Source organism: Miniopterus natalensis, chromosome 8 (genome assembly GCF_054644295.1).
Source record: "Miniopterus natalensis isolate mMinNat1 chromosome 8, mMinNat1.hap1, whole genome shotgun sequence".
NCBI lineage: Eukaryota > Metazoa > Chordata > Mammalia > Chiroptera > Miniopteridae > Miniopterus > Miniopterus natalensis.
This window is the reverse complement of record NC_142088.1, coordinates 69690383-69707298: the sequence shown is the minus strand read 5'-3', so window position 1 is coordinate 69707298 and position 16916 is coordinate 69690383. Positions and strand designations below refer to the sequence as shown.

General features: G+C 44.7%; 1 protein-coding gene across 5 annotated transcripts in view; it reads right to left on the bottom strand.

Moving 5' to 3' along the window:
- Window positions 1-16916, bottom strand: part of NCKAP5 (NCK associated protein 5) — an 883253-nt gene that overhangs the window by 788490 nt on the left and 77847 nt on the right. For 2 of the 5 annotated variants that reach the window (XM_087819894.1, XM_087819895.1), the window contains exon 1: window positions 5995-6316. The exons of 1 other annotated variant lie outside the window; for it this stretch is intronic. The gene's annotated coding sequence lies outside the window, so the exon portion shown is untranslated. Of the gene's footprint in view, window positions 1-5994; window positions 6318-16916 lie in introns of those variants that run through there. 2 more of the 5 variants (XM_087819896.1, XM_087819891.1) reach the window with 2 other exon arrangements.

Here is a 16916-nt window from a genome sequence, read left to right as displayed (position 1 = left end):
CAGCCAGTACTAGTTTCCCAAAAAGCTGAGACACTGCCCCAACTCCCCAAGAAATGTCCTGTATAGATTTTATGACTTGGTGTTCAAAGTCCTGGTTTGGCTGATGGGCTATTAATGATCTATCTGAATTCTCTACTTCGCCCCTAAGAGAACAGTGAAAATGAAAAGGTAAGACTTTTTACTTCTCCAGCCGGAAATAAATACAATGCACTTTAAAAATCACTGTGGTAGTTTTACTGCCATTAATCAGGTGTCTTGCAAACAATGACTGAACTGTTGCGACTGGTCTGCACAAGAGTTTATTCAGTTTAGTAAGGCCCTCTACTGGCAATCTCTAAAAACACAGTCTCTTTCAAGTTAAATAATTGTAACTTCTCCTAGGAATAAAATATCTCACGTTCCTGATTATACAAATCTGGGCTGAAAGGATGAATGAGAAGAAAATTAGAAAGGCAAGAAACATATATGTCATTTGAGTGGGATATTCACTTACCCGTTCACAAAATAACAGCTCACGAAGTATCATTTGCCGAAGCTATTCTAGATGTCAGAGGTACTCAGAAACAAAGGATCTTTCTTACCTTAAAACCTATTGAGTATTCATGGAACCATAAAACCAAATTATGAATGCTATTTACCAAAGACTAAACCATATCATTTCTGTCTCTTTATTCACATATAAGTAATTGACTAGAGTTAGAATAAAAGAAATATTGAAGGTAGGCCTTTTAAACTGCTTCCGATATGGCACAACTAATAATTAACTTCTCCTGCTTGACAACTGACAAAAAAAAACAACCAACAGTATACGGTGACTTGAGAATTTAATTATTAGTATGAGAAGAATGTTTTAAAAATAAGTTGTCATTGGCACATCTGTCAAGGGCTGCTGAAAGGACTGGGAAAAGTTAACTATGGATTCCTAGAAAACTAAGTAAATTTTTTAAGTGAGGAAATTAATAACTTTAGGAAAAAATATTTTAACAGGATTAAAATATAATCAACAATAAATGCTCTGATTCAACAGTAAACATTTGCAATCATGGTAAAAATAAACACAAAATATACACTTAACAATGGTGATATAATTCATTGGAGAATAGGGAAGGTGTGGGCAGTTTAAGAAATATATATTGTAATCTACCATAATAGGAAATAAATAAAAAATAAATTAACATTATAAATAGATACAAAAACATTATTTAGAAATATCACAGAAAAAGCAGCTGAAAGAGTAGAAAAAGCATCTGAGCAGCAGGACTGGGGACTGGGAGGGGCAGATCGGCTCAGGGGACTGCAAGATATATATGCAATGTCTACATATGAATAGATATAAAAATTTAGTACTATGATTCAGTATTATATTAAATGATATATGCACATATGTATTTATATGTGATATACATAGTTATAGATTTATATACACATTTTAGCACTATCTGGTTTTCTAGATTCTAAGCATGCATTATTTGATTTTTTAAAAGTTTCTAAAGACAGGTTAGCACTGACAATGGAAATCATTTGGAACATGCCTTTTGGTCTGACCTAGATCAGTGCTGTTTCCAGATCCAATCTGCCAAAAGAAGCAAGTACCCGTAATGGAGCAGCTTGTCAGACACACATCTTGACAGTAACACTTGTTTCCACACTTCAGAACTAACGGTCCTACTTCCAATACCATAATATTTATCCGCCATATTATTGAGCTTATATTCCAAAATGGGTTTGGGACTTTCCTTCTGAATGCAGTCCATTGGGTTTCCATAGTGCATCCAAATCCTACTCAAAGACATCACTAATGCAGAAAGTGTGTTTCTAAGAGGACTGATCTTTTCTCTTGCCCTGAAAACACCAAGATTAATTTATATTAGTACCAGGAGGTACCTTGTATACTCGAGACTTTCAAACAGGCACGACACATTTCATTAGGTGAGTATGTACTGCGGCATAGTAAACGTTGTAGGTAATGTTCTATGTTGTGGGTAATGTTCTATGTATCTGAGAGATTTATTACTTCATCTATAAAGAAAGCACAATTGGGATCCAAAATTCCAAAGGCATTCAACTTTGCAGAATTAGAGAAGTAGAGAAAAATAAGGTTGTAAGGTACCTTATGTTTAACTGGTTCTAGAACTTGCCGATGTTCAGCCTCAACCATTCTGGCTATTTAAATCCATTATCACAAAATATTACCACTTTTCTTGGTAAATTTTTCTAGGGACCAATGAAATGGCCAACCAGTATTTCCTTTTTTTGTTGTTTTGTTTTTACCTAAATCCCCTGGATTACACTCCTGACCAAGCTGGGAACTCAGCCTACCAACACCCATACCAAGAATGCAAATAATCCTGATGTTCAGGGGTACACTTGGGCTAGCCCAAGGGGAATCACATCTGAGGTTAAAAGAAAAACAAAAATACCCAAGGACTGAGCATGGACTTTAGACAATTCTGAAAGACTGGAAAGTGTGAATCACCAGTTCAACTGGTTGGCACCTAGAAGTGTTCATCTGATTTGCTGGCCTGACAGGACAATCCATCCAAGGGAAGACAAAACGAATCAAAATTCCACCATGGCAAAGCTCAGGAGAAATATCGTGGTCTACATCAAGAGCAGTATAGTGGAAGGTCAAGAGCACAGGCTCAGAGTTCAAATCCCGCCTCTCCCTCTTAGCACCCATGTGACCTTTGCACATGGCTTCACCTTTCTGAACCTCAGTATCTTCACCTGGAAGATGAGTACAGTGAGAGAGCACATGCAAAGAACTTAGAAGTGTGCCTGATACAGAGTAATCATTCAATAGTGACTATGGGGGAAGGAAACAGTTTAAATTTTCTCTTACAGTGCCTATCAGGCATGCATTCATACTTTTTTTTTTTTTCATTTACTAGGAACTCACTCTGGGCCAGGTGCTGAGCTGTGCATGCGATTACAAATCTGGCAAGGGCCTGGAGGGTAAACTAGGTGGGCAGAGAGGTGCCACAGGCAAGAGAATAAAAATACAGAGGTGCTTAAGAGCATACAGGCCAAGCATGTTCAGGTTTCAGAAAGCACCTCTGGCAGCTAAGTCAGTAGCTCCCATCCAAATCATCAGGGGAATTTTTAAGCTATTCCTGGGTCTGAATCTCACCTTGTAGATGCTGGCTCATTAAGTCTGGGCTGGGACATGGGCATCTGCAAGGTAAACAGTAATGGCAATAGCTAATACCCATTAGTGCTAAGATATGCCCGGGATTGTGCTAAGTGTTTTAGCTGTAATCATTTATTTAGTTCTCCCCACAGGTCCCCAGAAGATGGACACTCTTATTATCCATACTTTAAAAATGAAAACTTGAAACAGATGTTAAGTGAGTTAACCAAGATCAAAAAGCCAGCAAGGAGTGGAGGCAGGACTTGAGCCAATGCAGTCTGGTTGCAGCCCAGGTCCTCCATCACTGCCGAGCTGCCCCTCAGTCCCCCACGGAAGATACAGTCGAGCTGTCAGGCCAGGAACCTCCAGAACAGACATATCAGTACATTTGGGGGAGTGGAGAGGGGCGAACCAGGCCAGGTTGGCAGGCATTACATCAGGCGTGGCCTTGTTTGTGTGCAGAAGAGCCTGGCATTGGGGGCCTTCAACCACAGGCAAGAAGAATGGAAAGCCACTCAGCACACTTATGTGATATTTTTGTCAGCCAAGTTCAGAAGCCTGAGTGTTTGATGCAGTCAAAGGGATATTTAAGATTAACAACTGACTCATTTATTTAGTATTATACATTGAGCAACTACTCCGTACCAGGTGCCACGAATATAGGAAGTGATTAAAGCATAGCCTTTGTTTTCAATGGAAAGAGATGTTTAACTATGTGGCAAAGAGCTCCATATCCCACAGCAAAAGTCAGCGCAAGATGCCATGAGGGTCCAAAGAAAGACATCACCACTTTCACCTGGAGATCCACAGAGGCAGCCCATCCACGTGGGCAAGGCAGGTGCAGAGAGAAAAGGAACGCACGTGTCAGGGGATCCAGCTGAACGTCAGAATCTGAGTCCAGGCTGCAGCGAGAGAATGCAGGCGGAGGAATCAATGAGCAAGTGAAAAGAAGGCCCTACCTACAAGACGGGCCCCAAAGAGGAGTCAGAAAAACAGGGCGAGGTCAGTAAAAAGAGGCCCGAGACATGAAAGTAAGGCAGAAGCACAAAAGCTCAGAGCTGGGGACCACCTTAGGTATCTCAACCTGTACCTGATGCAAAACGCCTTCGGTGCTTTTCACCTGCCAGAACCACCTGGCTTGCCTTTCAGCATCAACTGTAAAATAATCCGAGTCCTCTCTGGTTCTCTAGTGAAAATAAAGAGGACCAGAGACATTCAAAAGCGTACTCAGAGCCAAAGGCAAAACAGGAATGTTCTCTTTGCCAGACCACCTTCCTCCACACACCTTTACACAAACCCTGCTCCTACACGAGGCCTATTAACCACACATGGGTCCTATTTCTCCTATAATCCGTAAGAACTGAAATGTGGAATGCATGCCGGCGTGAGCATAGGGATTAAGCTTCTAGCTGTAGCTCGGCCACCGTCTTGCCGGGTGACTTTGGACAAATTATTTCCCCTCCTTGTGCCTGAGGTTTTCTTCTGTAAAAAGATTAAGCTTTGAGTAATATTTTGAAAACTGCTTTAGCAGAAAATCCCTTTTTTCAAATGAAAATTCACAAAACACACTGAGCCTTAATCCATAAACCATATCCAAGCAGAGTGAGCTCTGATGGAAAAATTTGGAGCTGACAAACTCGCAGGAAGTTGCACACCTTAGTGCCCCATGGAAAACAGCTGGATATTTTTGGGCCTTTCTGGCACTGGGTTCTTACAGTTCTTTGAGACCAGAGAAAAAGAGAAAGGCAGTGAGGGCTGTCACTGCTCCCCTGAGCTGATGACAGAGCTGAACTGAGGGGCAGGCCAGGTCTCCAGGAGTGAATCATGGGGCTCGTGTGCAGGAGGCAGCAGGCAAACAGCCACTTCTTGCCAATCTGCGCAGCACGGCTGGGCTGTCAGTTCTAGAAGGCAGGAGTCAGCCCCGATTTGCTGCTGGCTGCAAGGGGCTGAGCTGAGGAGCAAACCCAGCATCTTGAAGCACGCAAGAGAAAGACAAACTCCCGGGGCTCTTAAGCAGAACTTCCAAGTGGCCAAGTGCAGCTGTGATAAGAGGGAGCCCGGTCCAGGCTGGCACACACTGAGTGTGCTCTTCCTGTCCCCCCAAAGAATATCTGAAGGGTTTTAGAGTCAGAAGGAAAGTGGAAGAGAAGATGTAGATCTTGAACCCCGACCTCGCTGCCTGTCAGTTTGACTTTTCAGCAGTTTGTCATTTCAGGTTCCTAACTCACAATTAAAGTCAGAACAGTGAACATCTATCTCTCCAGATCTTCAAAGAAAAAACCCCATGTAGAAATGGTTTCAATTTCGAAACATTTTCCTATCCTCTAAATTCCCCGAGAATGAATGAGCTTGGGTGTGTGTGTTTGGGGAGAGGGTGTAGGCAGGAGGAAACCAGATACTGTAAACAACAATCACACATTAGAAATCTGTAAACCACAGCGAGGATCAGAGACAAAAAGTGGGTTCCCCTCCAGCACACCAGTTAATTAAAAATTAGTCTTTATAGTTTTCTATTAAAATTCTTAGGTCAACCTAACTGTTTTTTGTATGGTTGGTTGCTTTCTATTTAAAAAAAAATTTTTTCCCAACCTCCCCGAGGAGGCAAATAATCAGGAGCTCAGCGCTATCTGCTATCATCACTGTCCCGGTGCCTGTTCTCAGACACGGGGAGCCCTGTGCACCCAACAGGCAGCTTCAGCGCCCTGTAATTACTCGGAACAAATGCATACTTGTGGTGGCAGCCCAGAGAGCCTGTAGACATACGTAAACATCATTATCTCACTTTAAAAGGAAAGCAAGCTGTATAAATAAGAAACACTGTTACAAGAGTTAAAAAAAAAAAAAAAAAATCCCACCAGTCTTACTTGGAGTTAGCGCTTCAGTCAACACATATCACAGTCCTGGAGACAGACACAGGAACTGCAACAACTCTCTCCAGCTAAAACTTTCCTCCCGCGTTTATCCTGTTTATTTTTCAGGCATTACAAGGCCGCGCCACGAGGCCACCCTGTGTTCCGGGGCGTCCGGGCGGCAGCAGAGTCCTGCGGAGCCTTCAGAGGAGTTCGCGGGCCGTGCTCCCTCCGCGGCGGCTCCGCGGTTGCTCCGAGCTTGTAAATACAAGCTCCGTGGACAAAGTCCCAAATGACATCACTGGCAGCTGCTTATTGTTGAGTCTTTATTAACTGACTGTCAAAAAAAAAAAAAGGAGGGGGTGGGGAGCAAGAGTATCTTTCCTACAGCAAAAGTCCTGGAGCGGATTCCAGTTGCACACGCGTTCCCGTGCCACTGACTCGCATTTCAGCAGCGCGGGTCCTCCCGGGTCGGGCCCTTCCTCCCGCAGCGCAGACGGCCCCCTCCCGCAGCTGGCTCCGGGTAAACCGGCGGCACGGAGCAGAGTCTGCACGGCCAGCAGCCCTATCAGCTTGTTTACCCACCTGTTCCCAGTCAGCTTCAGAGTTTGGCGATTCATTAATGTGTGGGTATTAATTATGTCTTATGTTGCCAAACCTGGCTATGGTGTGTACCTGGCTAACATTTTTTCTAGATGGGCTGTTCTGGGTTGCAACTTTTTTTCGATATTCTCTAAAGTTTACCTTGGGGGAGAAGGAAGGGAAACCACAGACAAGACTGTGTGTGTGTATGTGTGTGTGTGTGTGCAAGCAGGCCCGTAATTTCCTAAGGAAAGTGCTGGAAGCTTCCCTCAGATCCTTAACATTGTAACGACCTACCTGTACCAGCCCCATCGCATCCCCCAAAAAACCAAAACAGGAAGGAAGATAACTCCTTTCTGCCAAGTGTCTCTAATAATCTCAAGGACTGCTGTAAAGCCCACCCACTTCCAACCAGCAAGCTAAACGTGGGCCCTTCCCCCTATTCTCCGCTCTCCTGGTATCTCTCGTCCTCTGTCAGCTGATTCCTACTTGCATTTTACAGTTATCTCCCCGCACCACCAGCCCCCACCTAAGAAACCCACAAATCCCAGTCTCTGCCTGAAGCTCCAGCACTGGAGTCCACTGTTTTCCTTCCTTCCTCTCAACTTCCAGAATGATGCTGACTATTTATATTTGCTGCTTTTTATACACTGACTTGTATTTTTAGCTTGTTTTTTAGCCATCTGTCTGTCTTCCCAACTCTATTTGAAAGGTCTTGGAGGGCAAACCTTGTGCTGTGTTGTTTGTTTATGCCCAAGTCGCCTGCCATAGTGAATCTTAAACAGCAGTGGGGGGAGGAGGGCACTGAGGGTGGGGGGGAAGGCATCCAGGGTGGGGGCAGGAACAAGGTTAGCGGATTCCATGGAATGAGGTGTATATTTAGATTAAGCACTCTCCCTGCCCTTGGAAAACAATGACCTCACATCTTACTACACTGGATGCTCACTGCATATTCCAAAATTATTTTCTGAGAGCAGTGATTGATTATGGATTTGGAAGCGTACCAAGACCCGGGAGGAATAAGTTAAAGACAGTGTATATCTTGGGTCACTAATGGGTCTTAAATCATCACAGTATTTATGAAAAGCAAATGAGAAGCACTGAAATATTTTATAAGTACAAACTCAGACCCAGCAATTCGTGACCCCACGAATATACTCACTAAAGAGCCCGAGGATATAAGCTCAAGAATGTCGTTTGCAGCATTATTTGTAAACCAACAGAATAAAGCCAATTTAAATATTCATCAGTATGAGAAAAGGTAAATTATACAAATTGTGGTTCATGTATAGCATATAAAACTTTGAAGGAGTTGAAAAAGTTGAGGTAACTGCATATACTGACACAGAAAGAAGTGCACAGTTGCTTGTTGAATGAACACAGCAAATTGCAGTCCAGAATGTAGCAGACAATGGGAGGAATTACACAAATTATTAACAGTAGTTATCCTTGGTGAGTGAGACAGGGGGACATTCAATTCTGTATAGTTTGACCTTTTTTGCCCAGTGAGCATGTTCTACTTTTGTTATTAAAAACAACAGTAAAGGGGGCTGGGTGGAGGGATCATGTAGGGGGTAAAGGGGCATCTGTAATACTGTCAACAATAAAAAATAAACTTAAAGAACAATAAAAGTACATGATCGTACAATTTTCATGATAACCCACAATGAGAATCCTAGCTATTCCTTCAACAAATGCCTGACATATAGTAGGTGCTCAATAAAGATCTATTGATTGGATGAATATCTGCGGAATTTCTACTAGGATAGAGAATGCATGGGAATGGAATGGGATAACGAAGAGGGAGAGCCAGGCACTGGGTTTTCATTTCTGATTGAATGACCGATCAACCCCCTTCCCATGGCATTTGTGGGTGGATTTGAAAACCTCTTAGACTCCATCCACCTTAAGAAATGATTAAAGTTAAGTGTTCAGCACATCAAGTGCTGACCTTGTACAACTGCTGTTTGACAAGTGGAGTTTTAAGGAAAGACAAGTATGAACCGCTTTGGTTCAGTTCTCTGGTTGCTAGCAAGCATTGGACAGGCAGTCGGAAAACTTGTAAGGGCACAGGTCTGCCCAGTTCCTTGTCATGGCTGGTCTAACATTAAGGAACTCTCCAGGGGGAGGTTAGGGAACTCTAATCCACAAAGAGTCCTCAGAGCTTCATTAAGGAGGGACTGAGCTTTTGAAAGTCGGTGGCCTGCAATCATGGCACAGAAAGGTCAGTCTCCCCTACATACAACCGATAGGTGGACACTTGCAGGCATGAGCCGTGCATAAGATACTAGATTTTTCTTTAGGAGAAAAAAAGTCCAAGAGAAAGAATGAAAATTTCTACCATGGTAAAATAGGTTTGTCAAAAGTACTGTCTTCAGTCCTCTAGAGAAAACATACTCAAGTCTTGTCTTCCTAGTAAGAAGGTATCTTATGTCTGTAATAATTTCAAGAAAAGGAAAGCACAGCCCATCATTCCTGCATGTTTTTATATTGCTATGATCCACATATTACAGGTACGTGAGGTCAGATTCTGTTCAAATGCACATGAAGCCCCTTGGGTGTCATAAAGTCACACTTTCCCAAGTGAGAGTTAAATATAAGTATTTAACTTGACTTGCAACATCTTATCAAAACAAATAAGGGAAAGGGGAGGGGGAGGGAGGAGGGAGGAAGGGGGGCCTCCCCCCCTTTTACCAGGTGATTATTAATACTGCAGCCAAAATGCCTCCACCTGCTGGGATGCTCCACCCGCCTTCTCTTTCAGTGCCTTCTGCCCCTTCCTTCAGGCAATTCCCTCTCTCCCCAGCGGCCTGTTCTCACCAATAGATCACCAGGCAGCATTATAAAGTGCATATGTATGGCTGTTTACCTGTTCGTGTTTTAAAATATGCTGTATTCTTCATGCTACAGTGTGTTCTGTTTCAAACTGGAAAATCCCGAAAGTCAGAGACCACAGCTGCAAGGAGTGAAACCCAGCCAAAGGTCCCTTTCCTTACAGGTGCTTGCTGGGTGATTGTATCTAACTAGGGGCCTATCAAGACCATCATCACAGGAACAGTTTCTACCCCCAGTGTCTGATTTCCTCTCTACCTCCCCCTCTTACCCTGATAAACAAGTATAACTACTGCCATTTATTAAGCATTTATATGTGCCACTTGCTTTAAATGTATCATCTCATGTACCTTTAAAATGACCAAGTGAGTTAGATACTATTATTGTTCGCATAGGTAGCTAGATATTAATAAAGGGAGGGAGCAAAGGGAGTCAGACATTAAGTATTAAAAATTGGGGAGCATGAGCCTGTTTGCTTCACCAGGAAGCTATAGCTTCAGACACTCCAGGGGTCACAGAACTGCCACACCAAGGATTAATGCCCCTCCCTTACCCGCTCTGGTACCAAGCTGTGGGGGGAGCAGGAAAAAAGCACATGAGCTCAGAAGTCAAAATGGCACAGGGGGAGATGCCTGACCACAGAGGCCTCCAGGTCTAGCCTGGGGAAATGAAGTACTGGTCAGGAGGCGGGCCCAGCACAAGCTCATGAAAGCTTGGGAAGTTGACTGGTTATTTTGAAAAAGCGTCTGGTCTACCCCAAGCCAGAGATAATGCAATCCCCAGGGAGCAAAGAAGAGCTCTCACTTTCTCCCCAGGAACACACGCAACCACGTGGGTCTAGCAACCCCATGGGCCCAGGGCAGACCGAGTGGGCTCCAGGGACTAGCTTAAATCTGAAACAGAAACTCTGGGAACTGGCCTTTGTTTTGGCCTTGATGAAGACAACACTGGACTTTTTCCAGGGTTGGATGGACAGAGATGGGACACTGGGAACCCATAAGGGGCAGTATTGTATTTTCACCCAAATAAATCCTCGCACACCACAATCTTCCCATGCATGGGTCCGTGAAATGCTTTTCTCATAATCCCGTTGAAGAACACAATTTCCACTGGCAACATTACCACTCCCCTTTTAGTTCTGAGGAAACTGAGGCCCAGAGAGCTACGTTCCTCAAGTAATTTGACTGTGATCATACACATGGTAAGAGGTAGATCTACCATTTCAATTGTGCCTGACCTTCCAGTGTCCCTGGAAGACTCAGATCCCTCTGAGGATTATAAATATGAATAATGAATAGTTGGAATTCGAAGCACATGGCCATCATTCAAGTACTAAGTTCTGATTCCTAGATATGATATATGGCAGGGGCCATTCAACAGACATTCGGACCTCATTCTCGCATTAGTGTGCTTTCTGCTCCTTTCTGTAATGTGTCTCTGCTAAGCTCTGCCTAGCTCTTAGGGGAGATACAATGCTGCCTCAACGGCAGGTGCAAAGACCATGAGAATCAGCTCCACAGGGCTTAGCCTCAGAGCATGAGCATGGAGTCAATTCTCCTGCCCTTGGAGATGGGCAAGGTTCAATTGTGGGAAGGAGAAAATACTGGAGAGCAGGCATTTAAAAGTGTTACCACCTGTTTCCCTTCATATTGAAAGCCTTCAGTGACTTGTATTCCTTTGCTCAAATACCTATTTTTTTTCTTGTAGACCTAATGGTTCTACTAGGGCCTAACAGCCAGCCTGTTGCCAGCCAGTCTGCCCTGTAAGAGTTAATATAATCAGAAACAGGAAGCAGAAGAGATTTTCGGAGTCACATAGGAACACCTCAGCATTCCTCAAACCAATGAGCATGGCTTTAAGAGTGGGGTCTCTAGGGGCGCTGAGACTCTGCACACTTAGAAAGTGGCCCACATCATTCTGATGCAGATGGCCCGCACACATGTTTGAAGAAGCCCTCGTTATAACAAGAGAAGTAAATATATGACCCTCTGGTCTACAATCAGACATTAATAAAGAGCATACAGCTTTGCCCAGGTCCCTTAGGAAAGAACACCATGATCAATTAACTAGAAAATTTCTGGTAGCCACCACGTACAATAGGTTACATTTAACACGAAGTTGGTGCACAAGGTGCAATTTGGAAGACAAAACAGGTTCCACGTTGATGGTGCTAAACACATAGTTGGATAGACATCTAGAGGCACTCATCACTGCAGACGTTACAGCAGTCCCCATACATAAGTCAAACAAAACAAGAGTAGGCATAAAGTGGGAAGTCCAACAAAGTTCAGATTACTCCCATAATGACTGCTTGGTGCATGGCATCATTTACCAGATTTCAAGCTTACACATGCTTTTCTACTCAACTGAGGAGGGAGGGCTGCTTGCTGGTGCTTTCAATACACATGCAGTCTATCTACTGAATTGCTGACACCTTTGGGACACCAGGAACCTTAGGAGAGGGGGCTGATATGGCAGATGTCTGTTGAAAGATGTGAAAGAAGAGATGTAAATCTGACTGGTTATGAAAATCTGCCTGCGTCCTGTCCCAGAAATGGAGTACGATGCCCCTACGCAGTGGCTGCCTCAGCCAGCTGAGGCTCCAGCCCCGGCCCGGGGAGGTGCACTGAGGGTTAATGTTCCTAAGGCAGTGGAAGGCTTCGGATGAAAGGCCCTGTGTAAGTATAAAGTATCACCATGAAGCTGGAGGATTTTATTTCAGCCTCCTCATTGTGTTGTTGACAGTGCATACTGTGAGTTTGACATTTTTAACTACTTTGCTTGCCCCAAATAAAAAGGGCTGGGCAAGAGGAGGTGGGAAAATGGGAGGGGCGGGGAGCCATATTCCTCCCCTAACTCTGATTATATACAACTCCAACGCACAGCACTAAAGTAGTTTGCAAGCTGGGTCCAACAATGCTACTTCAAAGATTTATGTAAATTCATTAAGCAAGATGCAAGTTGCATTTCTTTTAACCTGAGAACAGAGTCCTTCTGCAACCAGAGCCTGGGGGAGGTCACAAGGGACAGAGCTGTCTGTAAACTGAGAAAGCAACTCATTTTGTGGCCTGTAATGATTGTCTAAATAAAAAGACCCTGAGTTCAATTTCCACCAGATACTGAGAGGCCATTAAATCAGTGATAGCACTAAGGGCAGGAAGGAGATGGGGACAGCCACTGACTTTCCCAGTGCGTGAGACCCAGATTTTCCAGTGATTAGCACCTTTAATAAAGCCTGCCCTAAATGGCATGCCAGTCAGTTCCCCAGGGTCCCTAAACCACACTGGGGCTCTAAGACTTAATAGTCCCTGCCCCCACTGCCTCATACCAGCCCTGACAGCATCACTGGGATGCAAAGAGAAAAAACTGATAACACACTGCTAAGGTGCCCCAGGGGTGTGGCAGGGCTGTGTTCCCAGGGACAGACTCCCAGGTCCTGGAATGCCTGCCTGCTTTTGGCCAAACGGCCACCAGAGCCCTGGGCTGACTGGGGCACACTCAGGCAGTCCTCCTTTTATGCTGACAAAGATTCTTCAGTTAGAAAGACAAGAGTGGGGATTCTTAGGGAAGGCAGGTCAGGGTCTGTTGAAACCATTTTTAATTTCCCCCTTTGTAAGTGCACACACATACCACCATCCCCCTTCGCACCCCTACACACACACACAGATTTTTCCCCCTCTGACTGCCTCATAGGTTAAGCTCCAGAAACACCTTACATTTGTGGCAGATATTCCTCAAGGGCCCTATAGAAAAGGCTTCCTTACAGATCAGAGAGACAGAGGCAGCCCTTTCTAGTCTGTCCCCAACCAGAGAGCCCTGGGAGGTCAACAGAAGTGGTGGAAATGGAAACAAGGCTGAGGCTCCAGGAGATGTGGCAGCTTGAGCTTTGCCCTGGGGGCTTCTCTTGCCCTGGCTGGCCTGACAGAGGGGGAGAGTAGTTACCATGCCTGCATGGACTATGCACATTCAGCCTTTTTCCCAGAAAAGGAAGTGCCCGTGCTTTCTTCACATTCCCAGGCAAAGTTGGAGAAATCATCCTTAATCCAGAAAACCTGCTATTGGATTCCTCTGCAATTCCCCTGGGGAGTCAGAAAACCTGAAGGACCCAACTCTGGGCTACCAGACCCTGGGAGATCATAGAGCCCCTCAGCTCTATTGTCACTACCGTTTTAAACTTTATACCTTAAATAAATCCAGGAGAATTACTTTAAGACAGGTTAAGACTTTTCCAGATACAAAAATCTATTGTTAAACCTGAAATTCTGCCGGTGGTGAAATTATTTTAAAGTATAGTCTTCCCATTAACAAGGGAGGGTAACCATTCAATTTATTAGTTGTCATTTCTTATTTTGACTGATTATATGGCAAGTCCTATTGGTCAAGTTCATGAGATGCTATTATTTGGTTAGAAATTGCTTAATGATGTACCTAATACCTTTTGAATAAATATAAAAATGATCTGTTCCTTGTTTTATAAGAAGAAAAATGTAGTTAGTATATTAAGGAGGCTTTGGAATGTTATTTTAGCAACGGGATGCTTTTGAAATGAAGTCTTAGGTAGAACTGACTACATGAAACAGTTCAGGGGCGGTACCAGTGGGTGAGGCCCCATCCTGCCAGCCCTCCCGCACTTGCACCTGCCAAATGGAGCAGAGAAAGGACACACATGCACAGACAGGGCTGGGTGGACGGAACTAAGTGACATTGTTCTTTCCCCGTCTTCTTCATCCCTTAGTGACCCTGTCCTCTGAGCCCCTTTGACCCATACGTTCTATCCCACCCACTTTAGCACTTAATTATGCGCAGCAGGGACCTGTGTGTTCATACTTGCTTTGGGTAGGTAACTCTTACCCCTCAAGTAGACTGTAGTCATCGGCACAGAGACCATACTCTATGGTCCAGTAGTTCCCTCCGCACCAATGTGGTGTTAGGCATGTACCAGCTCTTGGACTAAACGGGGCTTTATTCCAATTGACAAGGAGACTTAAAGTCACTGGAGGCCTGAAAGGTAAGGGAGGGCAGCCAGATCTTCTCCCACTTGGGGTGCCGGTCGCAGACTTGAGTGGGCAGTGAGGAAGGGCGGAGGCAAGACATCAGGGCCTACGATGAGGAAGCCTGGCTGCCTTTCTGCTTTTCCTTTCTTTTCCTTCTTCAGCCACCCCTCTTCCAAGCCACGAGTCAGGTGCAGATTACCACACCTGCCTGCTCCTCCAAGGTGCAATCAGTATCCCTGAGCAACGGTGAAAAATACACTGGGAGTCCGGAGAAAATAATATATTATTGCCTAACAAATGTTACGTGAACTTGAAGGTTACACCAATGCATTAGTCTTTTAAATCATTATCTTTTCATTATCGATTTTGCTCATTCACTCACTGAGTCACTCACTAAACATTTCATGGAGCAGTTTGCAGCTCATACAACAAATCCTCATTGAGCACCTCAGAGTTCCAGGCTCTATGCATGTTTTAGAATCTGAGCAGCTATGAATACTCATAGGACATTCTGTGGGTATCTACTGATTGGGAAATGCAATTGAAAAAACACATTGAAAAATGTATTTCCAACCCGTTTTGATAAAAATAAAGTCACAATTGGAGGGGCCATTTGTCTAAGGGTGCGAGGTGGCAACTGAGATTGTGTGTTTGAAACAGAAAGTTAAGGCAACCTGACAATAAAGTGCAGCTAATTGAGCTTGACGCACAGCCTCTTGAATAAAAATAGAACTAAGTTATTAGCAGGGAGCCCAGCTTATCAATGGAAATGTAATTGTTGACTGAGTGTGAACTGTGGTTTATATGAGGTCAGGAAGTCCAAAGGTCACCACCGTCTTAGTGAAACATATCAGCTGGTCAGAGCCTTTCCTATAACGCATTCCATACTTTGGAAACAAAGTAAACAGTTACTGCCCTCATTTCAATGTAGAGACAAGCCCAGTTTTCACTGAACCCTTTGGCCTTTGACTTGGATTAAGCAACCCCTAGTAATGCGCTCCCAGCAGGTAACCTCCCCGCTCCCACACCAAACTTCCATACAGCACTAAATTATGCGCAGTCCCCAGAGAGTCATTCACTCTAGAAGGGGGAAGGGTATATGCCAGGGGTCAGTTTTGGGTGAAAGTGAGCTTCTTGTTAACTGTGAAACACACACCACCTGTCTGGTGAGGGGGAAGGCAGGAACAGAGAGGATGTTCCAGAACTGATACGGTGAAGGCAGGTGCAGAAGGCGGCTCCAGGCTGTTCTCTAATGCACGGGGGGTTGCAGGCGCACCCCCATCTGCACTGAAGGCACTGGCTCAGGACCTGGCCTGACCCCTACGGCGTTGTAAGTATCCAGGTGCATCAGGGCATTTAGCTCTGGTTTGCATCCTAGATTTATTGCCTGCTTTACCATTCTTTCTCTGTCCTCGGCAGTTTGTTTCAAATAATTTTCTTTTCCAATCCACTGCCCTCATGTTCAATTTCCTTTTGATCCATATTTATTAGCTGCCAAGTGCATGTGGAGCACTGCAGGAGCTATCAATAACGTCTCTGCTCTCTGTCACTCTTAACCACACGGTAAAACGTCTGCCCATGGTTTCCTGACCCTCTACCGTCCCTATTCCATGGCTTCGGTGTGACTCCGGGAGCTGGCTCGGAAGAGGCTTTGTATCAACCCACCTGGGACTCAGGTTTAGCAATAAAGTCAAGCATCCTGGAAGACACCTCAGTCCAGGCAAACCAAAAGGGTCGGCCACCCCAAATCCACCACAATTTCTATTAGCAAATTCCCAAAGCCTCATAAAAAAAATCAGTGTGCTTCTATGCAAGTCCTCTAACACCCCTAAATTATTTCCATAGGCCCCTCCCACGTGAAGATTCTACTTGGTTTTCTCTACTTTCTGCTGAGCCCCAGTAACATAAACTGCTGTTCTATTCTTGTGTTTCCATTTTCCTTGCTACCCTTCCTTCTTTCAGCAATCTCCTTGTCTTCCCCCACCCATCCTTGCAAAAAACATTTGGCCAAACTGTGCAGACTTGACAGAGATGCTGTGGTGTGCCTTCCAGACCTCATTCTCAGTCTGGATCTTTACCTGTGGAGGACACGGACTTGCACCACGCAGATCCCTCTCCAAGCAGCACGGAGCCTCCAGCTGCCAGTGCCTCCCACTTTGCCCCACCCAGGGCCCATCCTTTCCAAAGGGGCCCACATCCAGTGATTATCCATGTACTAATATAAAGGCCAGGAAATGCTGAGTTGGCTCGGGTCACTGCAACAGGTCACGTGCAGTCCACTGCAGCCTGGAGGGTTGACTGAGGCTCTGTGCACCTTCCACCCATGCCCAGTCCACATTCCTCCCCTCCCCTCTGCAGCTGTCCCTCCCAAATCAACACCTCATAATGTCCTAACCCAATCAATGTACAGACTCTGTACAGTTTCTGCATCTAGAGAACCAACCTGTGTCATAACCTCAAACCCGGAGAACTTTAAGTACAAAAGGGGAAGGTATGGCTTCTCCAGAGTCCTCAGGAAAGTCTGTTTTC